At 41.4% G+C, this 25,547-nt stretch overlaps 1 long non-coding RNA gene across 1 annotated transcript; it reads left to right on the top strand.

Moving 5' to 3' along the window:
- The first annotated feature begins 4,525 nt into the window (after window positions 1-4,525).
- On the top strand, window positions 4,526-16,269 carry LOC147000998 (uncharacterized). Its single transcript, XR_015045432.1, has 3 exons — window positions 4,526-4,811; window positions 6,916-6,976; window positions 7,202-16,269. It is a non-coding gene; the product is annotated as an uncharacterized LOC147000998 (long non-coding RNA).
- The last annotated feature ends 9,278 nt before the right edge of the window (window positions 16,270-25,547 follow it).

Raw genomic sequence — 25,547 nt, 5'->3', positions numbered from 1 at the left:
TCATGGACTTGTTTCTCATCTTCTAAGTTTGGTGTCACAAGTTGGTGAGGTAATGGCTGATACTGGGAATGCTGTGGAAGTCCTTTAGTCTGAGATGGGGATTCCTGTGTATCTTTTGGAGTGGATGTTGGGAGGATTTTGTTTTCTTGGACTTGTTTCTCACCTACCATGTTTGGTGTCACAAGTTGGTGAGATAATGGCTGATAACTGGGAATGCTGTGGAAGTCCTTTAGCCTGGGATGGAGCTTCCTATTTTTGTTTTGGAGTAGATCTTGGGAGGATTTTGTTTTCTTGAATTGTTTCTCACCTTCCAAATTTGGTGTCACAGGTTAGTGAGGTAGTGGCTAATACTGGGAATGCTGTGGAAGTCCTTTAGCCTGGGATGGAACTTAGTTTGTTTGTTTTGGAGTAGATTTTGGGAAGATTTTGTTTTCTTGAATTTGTTTCTCACCTACCAAGTTTGGTGTCACAAGTTGGTGAGGTAATGGCTGATACTGGGAATGCTGTGGAAGTCCTTTAGCCTGGGATTGAGATTCCTGTGTTTGTTTTGGAGTGGATCTTGGGAGGATTTTGTTTTCTTGGACTTGTTTCTCACCTACAAAGTTTGGTGTCACAAGTTTGTGAGGTAATGGCTGATACTGGGAATGCTGTGGAAGTCCTTTAGCCTGGGATTGAGCTTCCTGTGTTTGTTTTGGAGTTGATCTTGGGAGGATTTTGTTTTCTTGGACTTGTTTCTCATCTTTTAAGTTTGGTGTCACAAGTTGGTGAGGTAATGGATGATACTGGGAATGCTGTGGAAGTCCTTTAGCCTGGGATGGAGCTTCCTATGTTTGTTTTGGAGTGGATCTTGGGTGGATTTTGTTTTCTTGGATTTGTTTCTCACCTTCCAAGTTTGGTGTCACAAGTTGGTGAGGTAATGGCTGATACTGGGAATGCTGTAGAAGTCTTTTAGCTTGGGATGGAGCTTCCTTTGTTTGTTTTAGAGTGGATCTTTGGAGGATTTTGTTTTCTTGGATTGGTTTCTCACCTACGAAGTTTGGTGTCACAAGTTGGTGAGGTAATTGATGATACTGGGAATGCTGTGGAAGTCCTTTAGCCTGGGATGTAGATTCCTGTGTTTCTTTTGGACTGGATCTTGGGTGGATTTTGTTTTCTTGGATTTGTTTCTCACCTTCCAAGTTTGGTGTCATAAGTTGGTGAAGTAATGGCTGATACTGGGAATTCTGTGGAAGTTTTTTAGCCTGAAATGGAGCTTCCTGTGTTTCTTTTGGAGTGGATCTTGGGAGGATTTTGTTTTCTTGGACTTGTTTCTCACCTTTTAAGTTTGGTGTCACAAGTTGGTGAGGTAATGGATTATACTGGGTTGCTGTGGAAGTCCTTTAGCCTGGGATGGAGCTTCCTGTGTTTGTTTTGGAGTGGATCTTGGGAGGATTTTGTTTTCTTGGATTTTTTTCTCACCTACCAAGTTTGGTGTCACAAGTTGGTGAGGTAGTGGCTTATACTGGGAATGCTGTGGAAGTCCTTTAGCCTGGGATGGAGCTTCCTGTGTTTGTTATGGAGTGGATCTTGGGAGAATTTTGTTTTCTTGGATTTGTTTCTCACCTTCCAAGTTTGGTGTCACAAGTTGGTGAGGTAATGGCTGATACTGGGAATGCTGTGGAAACTTTTTAGCCTGAAATGGAGCTTCCTGTGTTTGTTTTGGAGTGTATCTTGGGAGGATTTTGTTTTCTTGGACTTGTTTCTCACCTTCTAAGATTGGTGTCACAAGTTGGTGAGGTAATGGATGATACTGGGTTGCTGTGGAAGTCCTTTAGCCTGGGATAGAGCTTCCTATGTTTGTTTTGGAGTAGATCTTGGCGATTTTGTTTTCTTGGATTTGATTCTCACCTAACAAGTTTGGTGTCACAAGTTGGTGAGATAATGGCTGACACTAGGAATGCTGTGGAAGTCTTTTAGCCTGGAATGGACCTTCCTGTGTTTCTTTTGGAGTGGATCTTTCGAGGATTTTGTTTTCTTGTATTTGTTTCTCACCTTCCAAGTTTGGTGTCACAAGTTGGTGAGGTAATGGATGATACTGGGAATGCTGTGGAAGTCCTTTAGCCTGGGATGGAGCTTTTATGTTTGTTTTGGAGTAGATCTTGGGAGGATTTTGTTTTCTTGGATTTGTTTCTCACCTTCCAAGTTTGGTCTCACAAGTTGGTGAGGTAATGGCTGATACTGGGAATGCTGTGGAAGTCTTTTAGCCTGGGATGGAGCTTCCTGTGTTTATTTTGGACTGTATCTTGGGAGGATTTTGTTTTCATGGACTTGTTTCTCATCTTCTAAGTTTGGTGTCACAAGTTGGTGAGGTAATGGCTGATACTGGGAATGCTGTGGAAGTCCTTTAGCCTGGGATGGGGATTCCTGTGTTTCTTTTGGAGTGGATGTTGGGAGGATTTTGTTTTCTTGGACTTGTTTCTCACCTACCATGTTTGGTGTCACAAGTTGGTGAGGTAATGGCTGATACTGGGAATGCTGTGGAAGTCCTTTAGCCTGGGATGGAGCTTCCTATGTTTGTTTTGGAGTAGATCTTGGGAGGATTTTGTTTTCTTGGAATTGTTTCTCACCTTCCAAATTTGGTGTCACAGGTTAGTGAGGTAGTGGCTAATACTGGGAATGCTGTGGAAGTCCTTTAGCCTGGGATGGAACTTTGTTTGTTTGTTTTGGAGTAGATTTTGGGAAGATTTTGTTTTCTTGGATTTTTTTCTCACCTACAAAGTTTGGTGTCACAAGTTGGTGAGGTAATGGCTGATACTGGGAATGCTGTGGAAGTCCTTTAGCCTGGGATTGAGATTCCTGTGTTTGTTTTGGAGTGGATCTTGGGAGGATTTCGTTTTCTTGGATTTGTTTCTCACCTTCCAAGTTTGGTGTCACAAGTTGGTGAGGTAATGGCTAATACTGGGAATCCTTGGAAGTCTTTTAGCCTGGGATGGTGCTTCCTGTGTTTGTTTTGGAGTGGATCTTGGGAGGATTTTATTTTCTTGGATTTGTTTCTCACCTACGAAGTTTGGTGTCACAAGTTGGTGAGGTAATGGATGATACTGGGAATGCTGTGGAAGTCCTTTAGCCTGGGATGTAGCTTCCTGTGTTTCTTTTGGAGTGGATCTTGGGTGGATATTGTTTTCTTGGATTTGTTTCTCACCTTCCAAGTTTGGTGTCATAAGTTGGTGAGGTAATGGCTGATACTGGGAATGCTGGGGAAGTCCTTTAGCCTGGGATGGAGCTTCCTGTGTTTGTTTTGGAGTGGATCTTGGGAGGATTTCGTTTTCTTGGATTTGTTTCTCACCTTCCAAGTTTGGTGTCACAAGTTGGTGAGGTAATGGCTGATACTGGGAATGCTGTGGAATATTTTAGCCTGAAATGGAGCTTCCTGTGTTTGTTTTGGAGTGGATCTTGGGAGGATTTTGTTTTCTTGGACTTGTTTCTCACCTCTAAGTTTGGTTTATTACAAGTGCCTTTAAAGATAGAATTTTAACATAGGTGAGTCTCTACCAGTGTTCCAACAAAGTCCTAGAAAATCCTTGGAGCCAATGAGCTTGGAATTCAGTAGGAATTCAGTGAGAATGTTACCTATTCAGTAACATTCAAATCTATTTCTAGTAGAGATGGTGAAATTAATTAGGCATTACAAAGATCAGAGCTACAATAGCTCAGGGCTAGTCTTCAGAGTGATTACTTAGGACAGTAGCCAATTCTCACCCAAACAAGGGAACACACAATGGCCTAGGGAATAGATAGAGGTTAACCATGAAAGAGTTAGAGAATCCCCCTGAGACAGGGTTCTTCACTAGGCCCAAAGGAACAGCATAATCAGGCATTTACTAAGAACCCCTGATGGTGGGCTTAACAATAGACAAGCATTAAACCTAGCTCCCTTCTTAGTGGTAAACAGTGGCCTGGTCCCCGCCATGTTTTGTTGTAGACATTCCTTTTGATTTGTATCACTGTAACTCTGCAGATGTGTCCCGCCTGGCTTTTCTTGTTTTTAGTCTGTATAAAAAAGTCTGGTGTTCATTTGGACAATACACTCAGATTCAACACACTCTCTCGTGTTGTGTCTGTTTGTCATTTGATGACTCCTTCACCCACATACAACCAGAGACCCATTCCGTGCAGAGGGGAGACCCAAAAAGGGGGTTAGTGTGTGGCAGAACAGGCACTAGGACAGGAATTTCTCTAAAGAATTATTTATGGACAGTTCCACTTCTCCATATCCCAATGCCCTTCATTTTCCACTACCTCTTGTGGGTGGTAGGCCAGAGAGGAGGTTGAACCATATTGAAGTAGGTTGTGAAAAATATATGACTACAAAGAGAAATGCTGGGGCTCAGAAAGATGGAACAAAATATGGACAGGATCTATTTCTGACTGATTCATAAGCAGTATTTGGAAGGAGGGAGCAGGGAAGGGACACAGGAAGTGCTGCTTAGTTGGAGGCTGGAAAGTGGCTGTGGCAGCCTCTCTACTGCCAGGATCCCTTTGTGACTAGGAGGCCACAGCAGTGTGATGTGCCCAGAGCCCTCCTGACACATCTCAAACTGAGCTTTAGGACTCAGTGTCCTGAGAGCTGCACTGGGTTTCAGAAGAAGGGGAATTCTCTCCTTCTGAAGAATAGCTTTATGGACTCGTGGATGAGCACCAGCTCCATGGACACAGCAATGGACATGAGCATTGGGATGTATGCTAAGGAGCGGCTGTTTTTCCTACTATTCCCATTATTCACAGACTATCCACTATCACCATCAGCTGAGACCAAAGGGGACATCCCAGAGGTAAGCAAAGACGTGGCTCACACACAATGGAGCAGGACACTGTTGTTCACAAAGTTTACTCCACATTCCATAGAAAGACAGGTGTACTGACAAATTATAGCATTTTGTTCTCTTTGTCATGTAATGGGTGCTATACATGGGAGTGTTGTTCAATACATTAAACTGATGTTGTGCACCTGTACGGAGGACATTATTGATTCATGAATGAGATCCAGCTCCATGGACATAGCAATGGACATGACCATTGGCTTTATGTGAGGAGTTGGGCTCTTTTTCCTACTTATCCCCTTCCTGAAGAGTACCCAGTGTCACCAGCATCTGAGAATGAATGGGACAAACCACAGGTGAGGAGAACCTTGGTTCACACACACTGGATCAGCAGTCCGTTGTTCATGGCTGTTGCTTTCAAATTTTCTAAATTAAAAAAAAAAAACAGTAACAGAATATAATCTTTTGTTTTAGTCTCAGATATGAGATATGGGGCTGCTTCAAAATATCCACAGCAGCTGAGTATGACTTGCCTGATGTTCAAGACAGGGCACGATTTTGCTAGAAGATGATAGTTTCTCTGTTCTGGTAGCTTTAGTGATTCTGGGGATGTTTCAGAGACTACATAAATGCTAGTTCCTGGGAGACATGGTGGGTTGTCCTTTGATGTTGGTTTTTATTGCTTGCTTGTGTTTGTACTTTGATCAGCAGTTATGTGGACAGAAGACAGAAGAAATAGAAATAGGATATATTGACAGTGAAGATGAAATATCCCCAAGGAACTCAACCCCCGCCCCACAATCAGCAGAAAGTATTCTAATAATGACTATCCATGTCCCCTCTATGGTTTTCTCCCCCTTACTATCAACTGTTAGGGGATAGAATGGGTGGAAGGAAAAGGGTGGAAAAGATTGGAAGAAAGACAAAGAAAGTAGCTTATGTTTAGCTACAGACATTAAGAGGAAATCTCTAGAAAGAGTCTGATGGGATTGACAGGCAGGGCAGAGGTGAGAGTGGTCCTGAGGTGTCTTCAGGAAGCTCACAGACCAACTGTACATGGTGACAGAGAGGCCACTAAGGATGAGTGAGGCTCCATGAACAGACTGCATTTCAGAGTTGGGGGAGGAACAGGAGAAGCTCAGAGGAGACCATCAGTCCTCTGTTCAGGGGCTTCTTTTGATTGTACTGAGCTGATGGGAAGCAGGTGATGAGACCAAGGGCCTCAGGTCAGGGCTTCAGTCTCCTCAGCTCTGAGAAAGCAGGTATCACCTGACATCCCAGACACAGCTGCAGAGCTCAGCCTTGGGTAGGTGCTTGTGGGATGAACACTAACTATGGATATCTGTGGTAACTGTCCCATAGACAGTGCCTTCTTCTGTTTTTCCTACAAGATGACAAGGAAATGTGTTTATGCACAGTATGAGTGTGTCAAGGATGGATGAGAGAAAACTTCCTGGAAAATGCAGATTTCATGTATTTGAGGACCAAAGAGAGCAGGAAGCTTATCTATAAGAAAAAGGAAGAAAGGTCTCTAGCTCATTTGTGTTGTTTCTAACTGGCAGGATGTGAAGAGGGGGCAGAAGAATACGAGTAAGAAAACTGCTACTGGAAAAGGGAGGCTTATGCTTTCCTGAGGAGAGAAATTCCCTCTGGCTTAGCCTTTAGTGAAGAGGACATGGTATGCAAGAAAGATGTGGTGGCTTCTGGGAATGAAAATCATAGAACCCCCAGGTTTTGGGATAGAAAGGAGCTGTGGTTGGCCTGGGATGGGTGCTACAAATGGGAGTGTTGTTCAAGGCACTAGAGTGATGCTGTGACCCTGGATGGGGGGACCCAGGTTCACATGACAACAGGTAGCTTCAACCTCTCAAATGCATTCCTCTTTCAGATCCTGTGGCTATTAAAATGTTGTAAGTGAAATTATAAAGGTTGAGGTAGGGGCAAGAAAAGTGTACATGGAGAGATGAGGCCCCTCCATTCCCCTTGCTCAGGTTCAGTTCTCTGTTCTTGTGTTATGGTGCTTGAGTATTAGAGTCCTAGCATGGGCAGTCACAAGAGGATGCCTCACACCTGTGTGTTCTCATTTCTTATCTTGATCCTACTTAACTATCTCCAGGTTGCACGGATGGAGGAAAAGAGAAGGAAGAGACCAAGACTATATCACAACCTATGGAAATGTAAGAATCTTTGTCCTATGGAATTTTCATACCAGATGTGGGCTCAGGGTCTGGGCATCTTCATTCTGAATATACTAAGCAGGGTGGGATTCCAAGGCATCTTTGTTGGATGTGAGGCTAAGGGGCATAGGATATGTAGGCAATGGAGGTACCATATTAACACAGACGGATGGGCCTCTTGATCCTCTGATTGGGGCTGATGCTTTTGCCTCCTGTATTTGGCAGTCCCAACAAGAAACGTTACCTGGACTTCACACGACAACCCATTGAGAACCTCAGACAGAAAAAGGATCCTCTTCCTCTCTCACAGCTGTCATGGAGGATCCTTCACAAAACACTGTTAGTCTATTTTTCTCCGTACATTCTCTACTGACTCTGAATAAGCTATGGCTACTGCCCATGAGCTCAGAAGACCTTCCTTGGGAAGACGTAAATCTGTGAGGTTTACTGATGACAGTGACCCTGAGAAAGCTCCATCCCAGGCAAAATGACTTCCATAGCATTCCCAGTATCAGCCATTACCTCACCAAATTGTGACACCAAACTTGGAAGGTGAGAAACAAATCCAAGGAAACAAAATCCTCCCAAGATCCACTCCAAAACAAACACAGGAAGCTCCATCCCAGGCTAAAAGACTTCCACAGCATTCCCAGTATCAGCCATTACCTCACCAACTTGTGACACCAAACTTGGAAGGTGAGAAACAAATCCAAGAAAAAAAAATCCTCCCAAGATCCACTCCAAAACAAACACAGGAAGCTCCATTCCAGGCTAAAAGACTTCCTCAGCATTCCCAGTACCAGCCATTACCTCACCAACTTGTAACACCAAACTTGGTAGGTGAGAAAAAAATCCAAGAAAAAAAAATCCTCCCAAAATCTACTCCAAAACAAACACAGGAAGCTCAATCCCAGGCTAAAGGACTTCCACAGCATTCCCAGTATCAGCCATTACCTCACCAACTTGTGACACCAAACTTGGTAGATGAGAAACAAATCAAAGAAAACAATATCCTCCCAAAATCTACTCCAAAACAAACACACGAAGATCCATCCCAGGCTAAAGGACTTTCGCAGCATTCCCAGTATTAGCCACTACCTCACTAACCTGTGAAACCAAACTTGGAAGGTGAGAAACAAATCCAAGAAAACAAAATACTCCCAAGATCCACTCAAAAACAAACACAGGAGCTCCATCCCAGGCTAAAAGACTTCCACAGCATTCCCATTATCAGCCATTACCTCACCAACTTGTGACACCAAACTTAGAAGATGAGAAACAAATCCAAGAAAACAAAATCCTCCCAAGATTCACTCGAAAACAAACACAGGAAGCTCCATTCCAGGCTAAAAGACATCCACAGCATTCCTAGTGTCAGCCATTACCTCACCAACTTGTGAAACCAAACTTGGTAGGTGAGAAACAAATCCAAGAAAAAAAAATCCTCCCAAGATCCACTCCAAAACAAACATAGGAAGCTCCATCCCAGGCTAAAGGACTTCCACAGCATTCCCAGTATCAGCCATTACCTCAGCACTTGTGACACCAAACTTAGAAGATGAGAAACAAGTCCAAGAAAACAAAATCCTCCCAAGATCCACTCCAAAACAAACACAGGAAGCTCCATGCCAGGCTAAAGAACTTCCACAGCATTCCCAGTATCAGCCATTACCTCACCAACTTGTGACACCTAACTTGGTAGGTGAGAAACAAATCCAAGAAAACATAATCCTCCCAAAATCTACTCCAAAACAAACACAGGAAGTTCCATCCCAGGCTAAAGGACTTCCACAACATTCCCAGTATTAGCCAGAACCTCACTAACCTGTGAAACCAAACTTGAAAGGTGAGAAACAAATCCAAGAAAACAAAATCCTCCCAAGATATACTCCAAAACAAATATAGGAAGCTCCATCCCAGGCTAAAGGAATTCCACAGCATTCCCAGTATCAGCCATTACCTCACCAACTTGTGACACCAAACATGGTAGGTGAGAAAAAAGTCCAAGAAAACAAAATCCTCCCAAGATCCACTCCAAAACAAACACAGGAAGCCCCATCCCAGGCTAAAAGACTTCCACAGCATTCCCAGTATCAGCCATTACCTCACCAACTTGTGACACCAAACTTGGAAGGTGAGAAACAAATCCAAGAAAACAAAATCCTCCCAAGATCCACTCCAAAACAAACACAGGAAGCTCCATCCCAGGCTAAAGGACTTCCACAGCATTCCCAGTATCAGCCATTACCTCACCAACTTGTGAGACCAAACTTGGAAGGTGAGAAACAAATCCAAGAAAACAAAATCCTCCCAAGATCTACTCCAAAACAAACATAAAAGCTCCATCCCAGGCTAAAGGACTTCCACAGCATTCCCAGTATCATCCATTACCTCACCAACTTGTAACACCAAACTTGGAAGGTGAGAAACAAATCCAAGAAAACAAAATCCTCAAAAGATCCACTAAAAAAGAAACACAGGAAGCTCGATTCCAGGCTAAAAGACTTCCACAGAATTCCTAGTGTCAGCCATTACCTCACCAACTTGTGACACCAAACTTGTTAGGTGAGAAACAAATCCAAGAAAACAAAATCGCCCAAGATCTACTCCAAAACAAACATAGGAAGCTCCATCCCAGGCTAAAGGACTTCCACAGCAACCCAGTATCATCCATTACCTCACCAACTTGTAACACCAAACTTGGAAGGTGAGAAACAAATCCAAGAAAATGAAATCCTCCCAAGATCCACTCCAAAACAAACACAGGAAGCTCCACCCAGGCTAAAGGACTTCCCCAGCATTCCCAGTATCAGCCATTACCTCAGCTACTTATGACACTAAACTTGGAAGGTGAGAAACAAATCCAAGAAAACAAAATCCACCCAAGATCCACTCCAAAAGAAACACAGGAAGCTACATCCCAGGCTAAAGGACCTCCACAGCATTCCCTGTATCATCCATTACCTCACCAACTTGTGACACCAAACTTGGTAGGTGAGAAGCAAATCCAAGAAAATAAAATCCTCCCAAGATCCACTCCACAACAAACACAGGAAGCTCCATCCCAGGCTAAAAGACTTCCACAGCATTCCCAGTATCAGCCATTACCTCACCAACTTGTGACACCAAACTTGGAAGGTTAGAAACAAATCCAAAAAAACAAAATCCTCCCAAGATCCACTCCAAAAGAAACACAGGAAGCTCCATTCCAGACTAAAAGACCTCCACAGCATTGCTAGTGTCAGCCATTACCTCACCAACTTGTGACACCAAACTTGGAAGGTGAGAAAGAAATCCAAGAAAACAAAATCCTCCCAAGATGTACTCCAAAACAAACATAAGAAGCTCCATCCCAGGCTAAAGGACTTCCCCAGCATTCCCAGTATCAGCCATTACCTCACCAACTTATGACACCAAACTTGGAAGGTGAGAAACAAATCCAAGAAAAAAAAATCCTCCCAAAATCTACTCAAAAACAAACACAGGAAGTTCAATCCCAGGCTAAAGGACTTCCACAGCATTCCCAGTATCAGCCATTACCTCACCAACTTGTGACACCAAACTTGGTAGGTGAGAAACAAATCCTAGAAAACAATGTCCTCCCAAAATCTACTCCAAAACAAACACACGAAGATCCATCCCAGTCTAAAGGACTTCCGAAGCATTCCCTTTATTAGCCACTACCTCTCTAACCTGTGAAACCAAACTTGGAAGGTGAGAAAAAAGTCCAAGAAAACAAAATCCTCCCAAGATCCACTCCAAAAAACACAGGAAGCCCCATCCCAGGCTAAAGGACTTCCACAGCATTCCCAGTATCACCCATTACCTCACCAACTTGTGACACCAAACTTAGAGGTGAGAAACAAGTCCAAGAAAACAAAATCCTCCCAAGATCCACTCCAAAACAAACACAGGAAGCTCCATCCCAGGCTAAAGGACTTCCACAGCATTCCCAGTATGAGCCATTACCTCACCAACTTGTGAGACCAAACTTGTTAGGTGAGAAACAAATCCAAGAAAACAAAATCGCCCAAGATCTACTCCAAAACAAACATAGGAAGCTCCATCCCAGTCTAAAGAACTTCCACAGCAACCCAGTATCATCCATTACCTCACCAACTTGTGACACCAAACTTAGAGGTGAGAAACAAGTCCAAGAAAACAAAATCCTCCCAAGATCCACTCCAAAACAAAAACAGGAAGCTCCATTTCAGGCTAAAAAACTTCCACAGCATTCCCAGTATCAGCCATTACCTCACCAACTTGTGACACCAAACTTGGAAGGTGAGAAACAAATCCAAGAAAACGAAATCCTCCCAAGATCCACTCCAAAACAAACACAGGAAGCTCCATCCCAGGCTAAAGGACTTCCCCAGCATTCCCAGTATCAGCCATTACCTCACCAACTTATGACACCAAACTTGGTAGGTGAGAAACAAATCCAAGAAAACAAAATCCTCGAAAGATCCACTCCAAAACAAACACAGGAAGCTCCATTTCAGGCTAAAAAACTTCCACAGCATTCCCATTATCAGCCATTACCTCACCAACCTCTGACACCAAACTTGGAAGGTGAGAAACAAATCCAAGAAAACGAAATCCTCCCAAGATCCACTCCAAAACAAACACAGGAAGCTCCATCCCAGGCTAAAGGAATTCCCCAGCATTCCCAGTATCAGCCATTACCTCACCAACTTATGACACCAAACTTGGAAGGTGAGAAACAAATCCAAGAAAACAAAATCCACCCAAGATCCACTCCAAAAGAAACACAGGAAGCTACATCCCAGGCTAAAGGACTTCCACAGCATTCCCAGTATCATCCATTACCTCACCAACTTGTGACACCAAACTTCGTAGGTGAGAAATAAATCCAAGAAAATAAAATCCTCCCAAGATCCACTCCAGAAGAAACACAGGAAGCTCCATTCCAGACTAAAACACCTCCACAGCATTCTTAGTGTCAGCCATTACCTCACCAACTTGTGACAACAAACTTGGTAGGTGAGAAACAAATCCAAGAAAACAAAATCCTCCCAAGATCTACTCCAAAACAAACAGGAAGCTCGATCCCAGGCTAAAGGAATTCCACAGCATTCCCAGAATCAGCCATTACCTCACCAACTTTTGACACCAAACTTAGAAAATGAGAAACAAGTCCAAGAAAACAAAATCCTCCCAAGATCCACTCCAAAACAAACACAGGAAACTCAATCCCAGGCTAAATGACTTCCACAGCATTCCCAGTATCAGCCATTACCTCACCAACTTGTGACACCAAACTTGGTAGGTGAGAAACAAATCCAAGAAAACAAAATCCTCCCAGATCCACTCCAGAACAAACAAACAAAGTTCCATCCCAGGCTAAAGGACTTCCACAGCATTCCCAGTATCAGCCATTACCTCACCAACTTGTGACACCACAATTAGAAGATGAGAAACAAGTCCAAGAAAACAAAATCCTCCCAAGATCCACTCCAAAACAAACACAGGAAGCTCCATCCCAGGCTAAAGGACTTCCACAGCATTCCCAGTATCATCCATTATCTCACCAACTTGTAACAGCAAACTTAGAAGGTGAGAAACAAATCCAAGAAAACAAAATCCTCGAAGGATCCACTCCAAAAGAAACACAGGAAGCTCCATTCCAGGCTAAAAGACTTCCACAGCATTCCTAGTGTCAGCCATTATATCACCAACTTGTGACACCAAACTTGTTAGGTGAGAATCAAATCCAAGAAAACAAAATCGCCCAAGATCTACTCCAAAACAAACATAGGAAGCTCCATCCCAGGCTAAAGGACTTCCACAGCAACCCAGTATCATCCATTACCTCACCAACTTGTGAGACCAAACTTGGAAGGTGAGAAATAAATCCAAGAAAACAAAATCCTCCCAAGATCTACTCCAAAACAAACATAAAAGCTCCATCCCAGGCTAAAGGACTTCCACAGCATTCCCAGTATCATCCATTACCTCACCAACTTGTAACACCAAACTTGGAAGATGAGAAACAAATCTTAGAAAACAAAATCCTCGAAAGATCCACTCCAAAAGAAACAAAGGAAGCTCCATTCCAGGCTAAAAGACTTCCACAGCATTCCTAGTGTCAGCCATTACCTCCCAACTTGTGACACCAAATTGGAAGGTGAGAAACAAATCCAAGAAAACAAAATCCTCCCAAGATCCACTCCAAAACAAACACAGGAATCTCCATTCCAGGCTAAAAGACTTCCTCAGCATTCCCAGTACCAGCCATTACCTCACCAACTTGAAACACCAAACTTGGTAGGTGAGAAACAAATCCAATAAAAAAAAATCCTCCCAAAATCTACTCCAAAAGAAACACAGGAAGTTCAATCCCAGGTAAAGGACTTCCACAGCATTCCCAGTTTCAACCATTACCTCACCAACTTCTGACACCAAACTTGGTAGGTGAGAAACAAATCCAAGAAAACAATATCCTCCCAAAATCTAATCCAAAACAAACACACGAAGATCCATCCCAGGCTAAAGGACTTGCGAAGCATTCCCTGTATTAGCCACTACCTCTCTAACCTGTGAAACCAAACTTGGAAGGTGAGAAACAAATCCAAGAAAACAAAATACTCCCATGATCCACTCAAAAACAAACACAGGAAGCTACATCCCAGGCTAAAAGACTTCCACAGCATTCCCATTATCAGCCATTACCTCACCAACTTGTGAAACCAAACTTAGAAGATGAGAAACAAATCCAAGAAAACAAAATCCTCCCAAGATCTACTCCAAAACAAACATAAAAGCTCCATCCCAGGATAAAGGACTTCCACAGCATTCCAAGTATCATCCATTACCTCACCAACTTGTAACACCAAACTTGGAAGGTGAGAAACAAACCCAAGAAAACAAAATCCTTGCAAGATCCACTCCAAAAGAAACACAGGAAGCTCCATTCCAGGCTAAAAGACTTCCACAGCATTCCTAGTGTCAGCCATTACCTCACCAACTTGTGACACCAAACTTGTTAGGTGAGAAACAAATCCAAGAAAACAAAATTGCCCAAGATCTTCTCCAAAACAAACATAAGAAGCTCCATCCCAGGCTAAAGGACTTCCACAGCAACCCAGTATCATCCATTACCTCACCAACTTGTGACACCAAACTTAGAGGTGAGAAACAAGTCCAAGAAAACAAAATCCTCCCAAGATCCACTCCAAAACAAACACAGGAAGCTCCATTACAGGCGAAAAAACTTCCACAGCATTCCCATTATCAGCCATTACCTCACCAACTTGTGACACCAAACTTGGAAGGTGAGAAACAAATCCAAGAAAACGAAATCCTCCCAAGATCCACTCCAAAAGAAACACAGGAAGCTATATCCCAGGCTAAAGGACTTCCACAGCATTCCCAGTATCATCCATTACCTCACCAACTTGTGACACCAAACTTCGTAGGTGAGAAACAAATCCAAGAAAACAAAATCCTCCCAAGATCCACTCCAAAAGAAACACAGGAAGCTCCATTCCAGACTAAAAGACATCCACAGCATTCCTAGTGTCAGCCATTACCTCACGAACTTGTGACACCAAACTTGGTAGGTGAGAAACAAATCCAAGAAAACAAAATCCTCCCAAGATCTACTCCAAAACAAACATAGGAAGCCCCATCCCAGGCTAAAGGAATTCCACAACATTCCCAGTATCAGCCATTACCTCACCAACTTGTGAGACCAAACTTGAAAGGTGAGAAACAAATCCAAGAAAACAAAATCGCCCAAGATCTACTCCAAAACAAACATAGGAAGCTCCATCCCAGTCTAAAGAACTTCCACAGCAACCCAGTATCATCCATTACCTCACCAACTTGTGACACCAAACTGAGAGGTGAGAAACAAGTCCAAGAAAACAAAATCCTCCCAAGATCCACTCCAAAACAAACACAGAAAGCTCCATTTCAGGCTAAAAAACTTCCACAGCATTCCCAGTATCAGCCATTACCTCACCAACTTCTGACACCAAACTTGGAAGGTGAGAAACAAATCCAAGAAAACAAAATCCTCCCAAGATCCACTCCAAAACAAACACAGGAAGCTCCATCCCAGGCTAAAGGACTTCCCCAGCATTCCCAGTATCAGCCATTACCTCACCAACTTATGACACCAAACTTGGAAGGTGAGAAACAAATCCAAGAAAACAAAATCCACCCAAGATCCACTCCAAAAGAAACACAGGAAGCTACATCCCAGGCTAAAGGACTTCCACAGCATTCCCAGTATCATCTATTACCTCACCAACTTCTGACACCAAACTTCGTAGGTGAGAAACAAATCCAAGAAAATAAAATCCTCCCAAGATCCACTCCAAAACAAACACAGTAAGCTCCATCCCAGGCTAAAGGACTTCCACAGCATTCCCAGTATCTGCCATTACCTCACCAATTTGCGAGACCAAACTTGGAAGGTGAGAAACAAATCCAATAAAACAAAATCCTCCCAAGATCTACTCCAAAACAAACATAGGAAGCTCCATCCCAGGCTAAAGGACTTCCACAGCAACCCAGTCTAATCCATTACCTCACCAACTTGTGACACCAAACTTAGAAGGTGAGAAACAAGTCCAAGAAAACAAAATCCTCCCAAGATCCACTCCAAAGCAAACACAGGAAGCTCCATTTCAGGCTTAAAAATTTCCACAGCATTCCCAGTATCAGCCATTACCTCACCAACTTGTGACAACAAACTTGGAAGGTGAGAAACAAATCCAAGAAAACAAAATCCTCCCAAGATCTACTCCAAAACAAACATAGGAAGCTCCATCCCAGGCTAAAAGACTTCCACAGCATTCCCAGTACCATCCATTACCTCACCTACTTGTGACACCAAACTTGGTAGGTGAGAAACAAGTCCAAGAAAACAAATTCCTCCCAAGATCCACTCCAAAAGAAACACAGGAATCCCCATCCCAGGCTAAAGGACTTCCACAGCATTCCCAGTATAAGCCACTACCTCACCAACTTGTGACACCAAACTTGGTAGGTGAGAAACATATCCAAGAAAACAAAATCCTCCCAAGATCTACTCCAAAACAAACATAGGACGCTCCATCCCAGGTAAAGGACTTCCACAGCAACCCAGTATAATCCATTACCTCACCAACTTGTGACACCAAACTTAAAAGGTGAGAAACAAATCCAAGAAAACAAAATCCTTAAAATATCCACTCCAAAAGAAACACAGGAAGCTCCATTCCAGGCTAAAAGACTTCCACAGCGTTCCTAGATCACACACACATACTGGATAAACACAGAGATTGGACAATATATATATATATTTTTTTTTTTTTTTTTCCTCTTGGGACCCAAAACAGGAATCCTTTGATCCAATACAGCAGGAGAAGAGACTGTCATCCCAATCGCTTGAGTTGAGGTGGGTTATGGTTGTTATTATCTAGGGTTGTAGAGGGTTTGTTTGAATTATATTATATTAATAGAAATTTAAGGGTTTTGTTTAATTATTGTATTCTCTATTGAAAGAAATGTAAGGTTTTTGTTTAGTCATTTTATATCCATAGAGATTTAAGCTTGTTTTCTTAGCCTATTTTGTGACTGTATTGTATATAAAAAGTACTTTAATAAAATGTGATGTTTCTTATATCTATTATGAATAAATTGTTAATATTGGTGTAAAAGACAATTCTTTTTTATTTAAGTTTTATTGCATTATGATGAGAAAAGATACATAATTTCAATTTATCCAAATATGTTAACATTAAAAACATATTGTGAGTAAATAGACTTACATCACATTCTTCTTTCCTTTTGTACCCCAATTCCTCCCGGAGAGTTCCCCTTTCAAAACTTGCAAAACCTTTCGTTTTTTACGCTATTCTTTAAAATTCATAAAATGTTGCAACAATAAAATGAGTATTATAAAAGTTGTTGGGTTTTTGTTTTTTGTTTTTTGTTTTTTGGTTTTTTTTCCAAGACAGGGTTTCCTTTGTGTAGCCCTGGCTGTCCTGGAACTCACTTTGTAGACCAGGTTGGTCTCAAACTCAGAAATCCTCCTGCCTCTGCCTCTCGAGTGCTGGGATTAAAGTCATGAGCCAACACGCCCAGCTATAAAAGTTGTTTGATAGAAAACAACAATCAATTGAACAATCTTATGTAGCTGTTTGTGTACAGCAATACTGAAAATACATACGTTTTTCTCAATATAAAATTTAAATAACTCCAAATATAATAATATGTCACTATTAGTTTTTGTAATGATCATAAATAGATAAAGTCTTTCTGTTTGTTTTGTTTTGTTTTTAGTAGAGTTTAAAATCTTGCCTCTTACTGTGGTACAAACACAAAATAACAGTTTTTTGAGATTGAAGTTCATTGTAATAAGGCTGTACTTGAATGACCCTCACATCACCAAAGGATTTACCTCCATAGTAGATAAGCTAAGATTTGACAGTTCTGCTGCGCTAAGGAACTGTAGACACAATTTTTGCATACAGATTTCCTGTTACAGTCAAAGCTATTTGACTTGAATGATTGTCGTCATTCTCAGCCCACAGGGAACAGGTTACATTCATTTAAGAAATGATGTATGAGCCAGGCAGTGGTGGTGCACACCTTTAATCCCAGCACTTGGGAGGCAGAGGCAGGCAGATTTATGAGTTCAAGGCCTACATGGTCTACAGAGTGAGTTCTAGGACAGCCAGGGCTATATAGAGAGATCCCGTCTCAAAAAAACCAAAAAAAGGAAAGAAAAGAAAAGAAAGAAATGGTGTGTATATTAAGATGGTCTAGCCATCAAGTCATTCATCAACTGTTTCAATGAACAATGGTTCTGCTTGGAAGGTGGCACAGATGTTAGGTGAGGGTAAGATTCTGGTTCATTGGCTGTGATCATGTTGAAAAGCATACATCTCAGGAAAAGAGTAACTTATAAAGTCCTCTTCTGGGGTTGGGGATTTAGTTAAGTGGTAGAGCACTTGCCTAGCAAGCACAAAGCCCTGGGTTTGGTCCTCAGCTCTGGAAAAAAAAAAAGACAAAATAAAGTCCTCATTTTCAAAACTGATTAAATAATTTTAAATATCAAGCAAAGCCTTCAGTCTCATTCTTTGCTGTTCTCTTACAAGCCATCTCCCAAATTAATTGTCTATGTATCTGTTGGCTGTATAAATAGTTTGAAATATGTAAGGTGTTCTGGAAATCATAGTATAGTGTAAAAACATCAGACAAACAGTCCTCCTAATAGAGAGGCTGAGATAAGAGAAGCATGATTTCAAGATCATTATGTACAAAGAAGCAGAAAGTGTATATGGCTGGTATAATATTGGACCTATTCCTCACCATTACCAAATTAGAGAGACCATGAGATGACAGCCAACAAATTTCTAATTCCTCCTGTTTTTGAATTTCAATCAATTAGGATATGTTGGTAATATTAATTTTCATATTAAGAGATATTAAGGAAAAGTGGTTGTTACTTCCTGTTAATTTTCTTGTTAGAGGTGGAATTATGTTTGTGTGGGTTTGTTGAAAGATTACTTTCTTGCTTCTTCTAGGGTGTAGTTTCACTCCTTGTGTTGGTGTTTTCCATCTATTACCCTTTGTAGGGCTGGATTTGTGGAAAGATAATGTGTAAAATTGGTTTTGTCATGGAATATCTTGTTTTCTCCATCTATGTTGATTGAGAGTTTTACTGGGTATAGTAGCTGACATTTGTGTTCTCTTAGGGTCTGTATGACATCTGTCCAGGATCACCTAGCTTTCATAGTCTCTGGTGAGAAGTCTGGTGTAATTCTGATAGGTCTACCATTCTATGTTACTTGACCTTTTTCCTTAATGTTTTTAACATTCTTTCTTTGTTTAGTACATTTGGTGTTTTGATTATTAAGTGACAGGTGGGATTTTTTTTATCGTTCAGTCTATTTGGAGTTCTGTAGGCTTCTTGTATGACCATGAGCATCTCTTTCTTTAGGGTAAGGGAAGTTTTCTTCTTTAATTTTGTTCTAGATATTTACTGGCCCTTCAAGTTAGGAAATCTCTCTGTTCTATACCTATTATCCTTAGGTTTCGTCTTCTCATTGTGTCCTGAATTTCCTGGATGTTTTGGATTAGGATCTTTTTGGATTTTGCATTTTCTTTCACTGTTGTGTCAATGTTTTCTATGGTATCTTCGGCACCTGAGATTCTTTCTTCTTGTATTCTGTTGGTGATGCTTGCATCTATGACTCCTGATCTCTTCCCTAGGATTTCTAATTTCTGGGTTGTCTCCCTTTGTGATTTCTTTATTGTTTTTACTTCCATTTCTAGATCCTGGATGGTTTTGTTCCTTCCCTTTGCCTGTTTGATTGTGTTTGCCTCTAACTCTTTAAGGGATTTTTGTGTCTCCTCTTTAAGGGCTTCTAGCTGTTTTACCGTGTTCTCCTGTATTTATTTAAGGGAGTTATTTATGTCCTTCTTAATGTCCTCTATCATCATCATGAAAAGTGATTTTATATCTGAGTCTTGCCTTGCCAGTGTGTTGGGGTATCCAGGACTTGTTATGGTGGGAGAATTGGCTTCTGATGATTCCAGGTAACCTTGGTTTCTGTTGCTTATGTTCTTATGCTTGCCTCCTACCATCTGATTATCTCTAGTGCTACCTGTCCTTGCAAGTTCTGACTGGAGCCTCTCCTTCTTGTGATCCTGGTTGTGTCAGAACTCCTCAGCATCAAGCTGTCTCTGTGATCCTGTGATTTTGGGAACCTGTGATCCTGGATATGTCCGAGCTCCTGGGAGTCAAGCTGCCTTTGGGACCTTGAGATCCTGGTGTGTCCAAGCTCCTGTGATCCTGTGATCCTCTGATCCTGGGTATGTTGAGTGCCTGGGAGTGGAGCTTCCTCTGGGTGTTGTGGGGCTGACCCAAAGGACAATTCTTAAACAGAAGCAGGGATACAATGAGGAAGATTAAGTTTTCTTAAGAAAATATTTGCATTGGATGGTGTTTTGCTGGGGCAAAGACATGAAGGAACAGTGCCTTGAAGGAGACACAGGTGAAAGGATGTTTTGCTAAAGCAAGGACATGAAAGGACACTTGATGAGTGATTCTTTGCTAACAACACACTTCCACCTTACATTTCTTCCTTGAGCTCCATTTGTCAGGACTCCATGGAGAGAAACTCTCCACAAAATTTCTGGTGGTGTGCTGTGCTGCATTTTCTTGCTTATTGGAGGACTTGAGCCAATTGGCAGTGATGTCAGCTGAGACAGACTCAAGAGCTGAGGCAAGACACATGGTGAGGCAAAGCCCAGGGAGCACATGTGATGTTTGGAAGGAATGTAAATAGGACACATTGGACTGTGCTTCTGCAGCTAAACTCTTCTTGGTCTTGTGTCTTCACTGACCTTGTCTCAATCCAGAGAGGCTCAGGTGTTCCTGGCATACGTTCTGATCCCAAATCCCTCCTGCTGACTCATTGAGATTCTACTGAGGCCTAGCACCACCTGCTAGTCTGTGCTACCACTGCTGCTCTCCTGACAATACTGAACTGGTCTGTCATGTACCTGTGAAGTGTCTGTGAGTTGATGGAGAGTCTACTGCTTACCAGTGAACTGAACTGCTGACTTGTCTTCTTCCTTTTCAGTTTGTATCTTCTTGATCTTTTTCAGTTGTCTTTTTGTCTTTTTTTGTCTTTTTGCTTGAGCTTCAAGTACTACGTTGGTTAGATAGGGAGTGAGTGGGCAGCCTTGTCTCTGATTTTAGTAGAATGCTTAAGTTATTCTTCATTTAACTAATATTGGCTATGGGCTTGCTGTATATTTCCCTATGTGTAGTTATGCACTTTGTATCCTTTTTGTCTCCATTAACATGTAGTTTGTTAGACTTTGTCAAAGGTGTTTTCAGCAACTGATGAGATGTTCCTGTCGGTGTTTTTCCTTTCAGTGTTTTCTTTTTTAATTTTCTTTATTTACATTTCAAATGTTATCCCCTATCCTGGTTTCCTCCCATCCCAGAAACCTCCTATCCTATCTTCCTTCACCCTGTTTCTATGAGGGTGTTCCTCCACTTTACCTACCCACTCCTACCTCCCTGCCCTAGATTCTCCTACACTTGGGCATCTATCTAGCCTTCATAAGACCAAGGACCTTTCCTCCCATTGATGCCTGACAAAGCCAGCCTCTGCTACATATGCAGCTGGAGCCATGTGTACTCGTTGGTCGATGGCTTAGTTCCTGGGAGTTCTAGGGGAGTCTGGTTGGTTGATATTGTTGTTCTTCCTATGGGGTTGCAAACCCTTCAACTCCTTGAGTCCTTTCTCTAACTCCTCTATTGAGGACCTTGCACACAGTCCAATGGTTGGCTGCAAGCATCCACTTCTGTATTTATAAGACTCTGGCAGGTCCTCTCAGGAGACAGCTATATCAGGCTCCTGTCAGCATGCACTTCTTGGCATCCACAATAGTGCCTTGATTTGGTAACTGTATATGGGGTGAATCCCCAGGTGGGACAGTCTCTGGGTGGCATTTCCTTCAGTCTCTGCTCTACACTTTATATCCATATTTGCTCCTGTGAGTATTTTGTTCTCCTTATAAAAAGGACTGAAGCACCCACACTTTGGTCTTCCTTCAACTTGAGCTTCATGTGGTTTGTGAATTGGATCTTGGGTATTTGGAGCATTTGGGCTAGTATCGACTTATCAGGGAGTTTATACCATGTGTGTTCTTTTGTGAATGGCTTGCTATATACGGTCTTCATTATATTTAGATATATACCTTATGCCCCTGATGTCTCCCTTAACATGAACTATTGTTGGATTTTGTCAAAGTTTTTTTTTTTTCCAGCATCTAATGAGATTATCCTTGTGGAGTGTTTTTCCTTTCAGTGTTTTTATATGGTAGATTACTTTGATGGAATTTCATGTATTGAACCACCCTGCACCCCTTGGATCAAGACTACTTGATCATGGTGGATGGAACCTTTGATATGTAGTTAGATCCATTTTGCCTGTATTTTATTGAATATTTTTTACAACAATTTTCATAAATGTAACTTGTGAGAAATTATCTATGTTGAGTCTTTCGTGGGTTAGGTGTTAGTGTGATTGTGGCCTCATAAAATGAGTTTTGCAATGTTTCTTCTGTCTCTATATTCTTGAGTAGTTTAAGGGGTATTGATGTTAGCTGTTCTTTGAAAGTCTAGTAGAATTCTATGTGAAAACCATCTGGCCCTGGGCTAGTTTTGGTTGAGACTTTTAATGGCTGTGTTTATTTCCTTAGGAGTTTTTTGGTACTCTTTGAATTGTTTACCTGGTCTTGATTTAACTGTGGTAAATGGTATGTTTAGAAAACCATCCATTTCAAATAGATTTTAAAATATTTTGGCATTCAGGCTTTTGAAGTTTGACTAGTGATTCTTCAGATTTCCTCAGTGTCTGTTGATATGTCCTTTTTAAAATTTCTGATTTTCTTGATTTGTGTACTGTCTTCTGCCTTTTCCTTAATTTAGCTAAAGGTTTGTATTTCTTGTTGCGTTTATCAAAAAAAAAAAAAAAGCAGTGCTTGGTTTCACTCGTTCTTTATACTGTTCTATTTATTTTATTGTGGTTATTCATTTTAGTCGAGAGTTTGATTATTTCTTACTGTGTATTTCTCTTATATTTGCTTCTTTTTGTTCTAGAGCTTTAAGGTGTGCTTTTAAGTTGCTAGCAGGAGATCTCTCCAATTCCTTTTTTAAATTTTATTTTATTAGATATTTTCTTTATTTACATTTTAAAAGCTATCCGGAAAGTTCCCTATACCCACCCCCTGCCCTGCTCCCCTACCCACCCACTCCCAATTCTTGGCCCTGGCGTTCCCCTGTACTGGGGCATATAAAATTTGTAAGATCTGGGGGCCCCTCTTCCCAATGAAGGCTGACTAGGCCATCTTCTGCTACATATGCAGGTAGAGATACAAGCTCTGGGGGAACTGGTTAGTTCATATTGTTGTTCCACCTTTGGGGTTGCAGAGCCCTTCAGCTCCTTGGTTACTTTCTCTAGCCCCTCCATTGGGGGCCCTGTGTTCCATCCTATTGATGACTGGGAGCATCCACTTCTGCATTTGCCAGGCACTGGCATAGCCTCCCATGAAACAGATATATAAGGGTCCCTTGAACAAAATCTTGCTGGCATATGCAATAATGTCTGGGTTTGGTGCCTGATTATGGGATGGATCCCTGGGTGGGGTAGTCTCTGGATGGTCCATCCTTTCATCTTAGGTCCAAACGTTGTCTCTGTATCTCCTTCCATGGGTATTTTGTTCCCTAGTCTAAGGAGGAGTGAAGTATCCACACACGTTGGTCTTCCTTATTCTTGATTTTCTTGTGTTTTGCAAATTATATCTTCGGTATTCTAAGTTTCTGGGCTAATATCCACTTATCAGTGAGTGCATATCAAGTGACTTCTTTTGTGATTGGGTTAACTCACTCAGGATGATATCCTCCAGACCCATCCCATTTGCCCAAGAATTTCATCAATTCATTGTTTTTAAGAGCTGAGTAGTTCTCCATTGTGTAATTGTAACACATTTTCTATATCCATTCCTCTCTTGAGGGGCATCTGGGTTCTTTCCAGCTTCTGGCTATTATAAATAGGGCTGCTATGAACATAGTGGAGCATGTGTCCTTACTACCAGTTGGAACATCTTCTGGATATATGCCCAAGAGAGGTATTGCTGGACCTTCTGGTCGTATTGTGTCCAATTTTCTGAGAAACCACCAGACTGTCTTCGAGAGTCATTGTACAAGCTTGCAATCCCACCAACAATGGAGGAGTGTTGCTCTTTCTCAACATCCTAGCCAGCATCTTCTGTCACCTGAATTTTTGATCTTAGCCATTCTGACTGGTGTGAGGTGGAATCTGAAGGTTGTTTTGATTTGCCTTTCCTTGAGGATTAAGGATGTTGAACATTTTTTCAGGTGCTTCTCAGCTAATTTGGTATATATCCATTGAGAATTCTTTGTTTAGCTCTGTACCCCATTTTTTAATGGAGTTATTTGAATTTCTGGAGTCCAGGTTCTTGAGCTATTTGTATATATTGGATATTAGTCCCCTATCAGATTTAGGATTGGTAAAGATCCTTTCCCAATCTGTTGGTGGCCTTTTTGTCTTATTGACAGTGTCTTTTGCCTTACAGAAGCTTTGCAATTTTATGAGGTCCCATTTGTTTATTCTCAATCTTACAGCACAAGCCATTGCTGTTCTATTCAGGAATTTTCCCACTGTGCCCCATATCTTCCAGGCTTTTCCCCACTTTCTCCTCAATAAGTTTCAGTGTCTCTGGTTTTATGTGGACTTCCTTGATCCACTTAGACTTGAGCTTTGTACAAGGAGATAAGAATGGATCAATTCACATTCTTCTACATGATAACTGCCAGTTGTGCCAGCACCATTTTTTGAAAATGCTGGGGTTTTTTTCCCCCCACTGGATGCTTTTAGCTCTCCTGTCAAAGATCAAGTGACCATAGGTGTGTGTATTCTTTTCTGGGTCTTAAGTTCTATTCATGGTACTGTTGCTGTACCAGTACCATGCAGTTTTTTTTTTTTTTTTTTTTTTTCACAATTGCTCTGTAGTACAGCTTGCGGTAAGGCGTGGTGATTCCACCAGAGGTTCTTTTACTGTTGAGAATACTTTTGGCATCCTACATTTTTTATTATTCCAGATGAATTTGCAAATTGCCCTTTCTAACACAGTGAAGAATTGAGTTGGAATTTTGATGGGGATTGCATTGAATCTGTAGATTGCTTTTGCCTCATAGCCATTTTGAGTATATTATTCCTGCCAATCAAAGAGCATGGGAGATCTTTCTATCTTTTAGATCTTCTTCAATTTCTTTCTTCAGAGACTTGAAGTTCTTATCATACAGAGCTTTCACTTCCTTAGTTAGAGTCACGCCAAGGTATTTTATATTTTTTGTGACTATTGTGAAGGGTGTTGTTTCCCTAATTTCTTTCTCAGCCCGTTTATTCTGTGTGTAGAGAAAGGCCATTGATTTGTTTGAGTTAATTTTATATCCAGCTACTGCAGTGAAGCTGTTTATTGGGTTTAGGAGTTGTCTGGTGGAATTTTTAGGGTCACTTATATATACTATCATATCATCTGTAAAAGCCTCACAGGCTTTCAAAGCACGCATCTCAAGCCCTTCCTTCCCACTCTGGAAAAGCACTGTTCTATCTTCACCCAAGAGCTGGTAGATTTGGTTTGTTTCTCTGGAACCATCAATAAAAAGAAGCAAACTTTTCCTGTTTTCCTCATTTTTTCCTATGAGAATGGCAATTTCTTGACAGCTCAGTAGCACACAGGCTGACTTGGCCAAATGGACTTATGAATGCATGCATTCGGACTGCATATTGCTACCAAAATGGAATGTGAGAATATGCTATGCACCTCAGGTTGAGAAATGACCAAGAAGTCAAGATCTAAAGGGTGATATATAATGTATATATATATCAATTCTATTATTCATAAAAACCTTGTTTAGTAATAAAAAATTGCTGTGTTTAAATATGAATATTAGAGTCTATATCTCATGGTTAGGGAACAGTAGTCTTTCTGAAAAGCAGGCGCCTTT

This window comes from Mus caroli, unplaced genomic scaffold (assembly GCF_978045245.1).
Source record: "Mus caroli unplaced genomic scaffold, Mus_caroli_1 scaffold_15, whole genome shotgun sequence".
Lineage (NCBI taxonomy): Eukaryota > Metazoa > Chordata > Mammalia > Rodentia > Muridae > Mus > Mus caroli.
This window is presented reverse-complemented; position numbering and strand designations above follow the sequence as displayed.